Below are 4,638 nucleotides of genomic sequence, written 5' to 3'. Positions count from 1 at the left end.
TTCCCATCTAAAGAATGAATACGGGTCATTAAAACCAGACAAACCATCTTAAGAGATTCTGAGATAAAACCACCACATACATATATGTGCCGTCTAAGATAGAACCTCAGAAGAGGATTGGAAATATATAAGAATAAGATCTTCTCCATAAACTGTGAGAGATGTACATGATGTAAAGGTGTTCATGTTTTCCTACTAATAGCATTCGATTATAGCTTGTTACAAAAGGTACTCATAGAGATCAAAAGAACATATTATAAGGATATGAACTCCTATGTGGTGATTGCTGCTATAGATTTTCGAAATTGAAAATGGTCTGGTCATAAGAAAGAAATTAGATACAAATGTTGTAGTAACTATGGATCACTGGATAAGATGAAAGAACAGCTTCGTTCCTAAGCTGATTCATGGACTGAAACATAAAGCAGCTGCATATAGTATGTAAAAGAAATTGATCACACATGATCATTGATCTTGGAGTTGTATAAGAGACAATCCAATACAATCCATATATTTGAAATTCCTTGTGATTATACTAAACCTAAAAGAGGTTAGTAGGCATAGAATAAATCTATGTGGGTGTCCGACCAAAAGCGTCCGGCCCCGGCCCTTCAAACTAAAGATGTCAGACTCTGTCCGTCTAAGGGCGTCCGGTTCTTCAGCAAAGAACGTCTGACTCTTCTACTAGATGCGTCCGGCTTTTAAGACTAAAAGGCGTCTAGCCCTTCTTCTTGATCACGGGCTAGTAGAGATAAAAGATCAACCGGATACAAATGTATTGTAGTCCATAAGCTTGTGAGAGCCGAGATCTATGACCTAATAATATATATTTCAGTGTGTGATATAATCCACAGCAACAGAGGTCATGAGACACCATCAAGAGATGGATAAAGGACTACAATGTCCGAGATAGATATGGTACTGCCTAAGGCAAAGAAATCAATGTCCACATCCATGAGAGTGTTCGGCCGCAGAGCCATATAAGAGATTATAAACTCACATCAATGATCATTGATCTTAAACACTCATGAGACAAGTAGTGGACATGTATAGACGAGGTTTATGACCCAGACATGGATCGGCAAGATCGAGACATAGGTTCATGATAACCATGTCTAGTACATTTTCCATAAGTACTTATTTTGTCCGATCAAAGTAAAGAGTTAACAATAGACGATCATGTCTAGACTATGGACACATGCAAACACGATTTGCAAAGACCCAATAGTGATCTCCGAGGACAATGTGATTCACATATGCTTTACCGGGACACTCGATGTCAAAAGACATGAGAAACGACCTAAGAAGTCAAAGTGGTCTAATTACGGTTCAGTAATGAAACTGGCCAATTACTTCCTTCCTACATATACAGGAAAGATCACGCACCAGATGCATAGAATATAGAAACCTACAGTGAGGTTCACATCAGGGGGAGTAGTGCGTGTTGTACTCTTTTTTCTTCATCATGGTTTTGTCCAACTGAGTTTTTCTGATAAGGTTTTAATGAGACAACATGAAGCGTACTACAAATCATGTATGGTTATGGCATTCAAGGGAGTGTGTTATAAATCATGGAGTGGATTACCATTAACTAGACCCGGACCGAGGCCGGCCCAATACCTAGAAGATGGAGAGACAGCCGAAGCCTAGAGAGAGGAGAGAGAGAGAGCCGACTTTAGGAGAGAGAGAGACAGCCACAAAGTTTGGAGAAAAGGAAACTTTTTCCTTTTCCTAGTAGATGTGATTTTTCCATTATTATGTATTATTAGTTTTCCTAATTCTAGTGAGCTTAGGTTTTGGATACTTTCCATTTTTCTTCTTCTTGTAATCCTTATATAAAGGAACCCTCTTGATCATTAATAAATAACACATAAATATTCAGTCTCTAAACTCTCTAATTACAACGGTCACATTTTTGCCGGGTACTTTTTTTAGTTACATTCGTTTTAAAAAGTTTTTTTTTTTTTAGAAAGGGCTTGTTTTAAAAAGTTTTTGAACAAAAGTAAATAATCATTACAAAGGAGACACAAAGTCTGAAATAAAAATTCATTCGTCGATACAACCTGATTACACTTAATTTCTCTTTTTTCTAGGGAATTTATCTTGTAGGCGAATTAGGATATTTTGTTGGTTAAATTCTTAGTCTAATGATGAGTTGATTGCATCTTTCATCATTACAAGTAGATTAATTACAGTTTATCACCTCAACAAACTTGGATAATGATGCGCTAAAGTTCCTAACCAGAGCTAGTTAACCTACCATAAAACTGAACTGTTAACATCGAGAACTCCCACAAGGCATCTTTCCAAGTGATTTGATTTATACCGGTTGTGTTTTTCACTCTTCCTTCTGTTTCACTGTGGACCTCTGTTTTATAGGTCCATTATTAAAGAAAAGTCTGCAATAAATGGAAGCCAATAAAGCCCATGTATAAACCCTCGATTAAACAACGCCCCCGTTAAAACAAAGAATTATGAAAGAGGGCAAAATGTCATAACCAGACAGTGAAATTGTCATACCACATGTGGAATCACTTCCATTTTCTTTCTTTTTTTATCTCGAATCATTTCGAAATCTTGGACTTCTGTTGCATCTACTTATAGTCGGATAAATAAATGAATAAAGTATGAAAAGTTATAGTTTGATCAACGGTTGTAGTTGTTTATGGACATTTAGCTAATTATTGTTTTTCGATATGTCCTAACTCCCCTAAACTATTCTCATGCGTTGCACTACAATTAAGAAAACTTCCTTTTTAGCTGTAATTAGGGATTAATCCGGGTTACGCCCGAGATTTTTATTTTTTTCTAATTTAAGTTGTTAAATTATTTATATATAGGTTATGATATATATTTATATAAATGTTAAGATGCATCTCATAGTTAAAATTTATTTTTAAATTGTAACACGTTAAATTAACATATTTTTTACTATTTAAATTTTTTTTTTTGTAATTTTCTTAGCTATCTGGTTATCATATTTAACAAAACTATCTATTGAGTGTTGGAATAAATGTTTTAGATATTTAATTAAACTGCAGAGTATTTTCGGATCGACCACATGTTCAACAATCGATCGATCCGTAAGAAGATGGTCGATCTCCTTGGCCAGGTAAGTACAATTTTAGCAAAAATATATTTTATTTTCAAATATTAAGTATATAACTATTCTTTTGAATATTGTTTTTTTGAATTGTATTTTTTTGATTAAATTATTGTATTATAATGTTTATGTAAATATTTTTTGTGATGTTTGAGTTTGTGTTGTTTGTATACTTAACCTAGATGATATTGATGTTTAACAATTTTTTTTTCTGGAAATAGAAAATAATGATATATCAAAACGTATCTAATATTTATTAAAATTATGGATTAGATTGATTTAAATTTCTGTTATTTTAAATGTAAAATGGTAATCTTATGTATGTTTAATGTTGTATTTCCATTTTTTATGTGGTATGTTTACATATTATTTATTATTTTAGAAATTATATATAATGTTTTTTTTTACAAAGTAGTAATGTTACATTATAGAGATAAGCCGTCTTTTTTTAGTGAAAAATGGTAATCTTACATATGTTTGGTGTAATTTTTCTATTTTTTATGTTGTATGTTGTAAAATGGTAATCTTACATATGTTTAATGTAGTATTTCCATTTTTTTATGTTGTATGTTTACATATTATTTATTATTTTCGAAATTATATATAATGTTTTTTGTTTTTTTTTATAAAACGGTAATGCTACATTATGGAGATAAGACGTTTTTTTTTAAATGAAAAATGATAATTTTACATATGTTTAATGTAGTTTTTCCATTTTTTATGTTGTATGTTTACATATATTTATTATTTTCGAAATTATATATAATGTTTTTTGTTTTTTTTTATAAAACGGTAATGCTACATTATGGAGATAAGACGTTTTTTTTTAAATGAAAAATGATAATTTTACATATGTTTAATGTAGTTTTTCCATTTTTTTATGCTGTGTGTTTACATATTATTTATAATTTTCTAAAATTAGTAATATTAAAATGTAAAACTATATTTTATGCCACGTGTCATCTTTTGGGAGAAGTTTTTTTGCTGATGTGGACACTCTATGGAGCCTCAAAAGATATCTTTTATTAGTTTCCACTAGGGATTAACACGGGCTACGCCCGGGATTTTTATTTTTTTCTAATTTAAGTTGTTAATTTATTTATATTTAGGTTATGATATATATTTATATAAATGTTGAAATGTATGTCATAATTAAAATTTATTTTCAAATTTTAACACGTTAAATTAACATATTTTTTACTTTTTAAATATTTTTTTTCTAATTTTGTTGGCTATCTAGTTATCATATTTAGCAAAACTATCTGTTGAGTGTTGGAATAAATGTTTTAGATATTTAATTAATCTGCAGAGTATTTTCAGAGCGACCACATGCTCAACAATCGATCGATCCGTAAAAAAATGGTCGATCTCCTTGGCCTGGTAAGTACAATTTTAGCAAAAATATCTTTGATTTTCAAATATTAAGTATATAACTATTCTTTTGAATATTGTTATTTTGAATTATATTTTTTGATTAAATTATTGTATTAAAATGTTTATGTGAATATTTTTTGTGATGTTTGAATTTGTGATGT

The sequence above is a fragment of the Brassica oleracea genome, chromosome C6, assembly GCF_000695525.1.
Source record: "Brassica oleracea var. oleracea cultivar TO1000 chromosome C6, BOL, whole genome shotgun sequence".
Lineage (NCBI taxonomy): Eukaryota > Viridiplantae > Streptophyta > Magnoliopsida > Brassicales > Brassicaceae > Brassica > Brassica oleracea.
Note: the sequence above shows the minus strand (reverse complement) of the source record.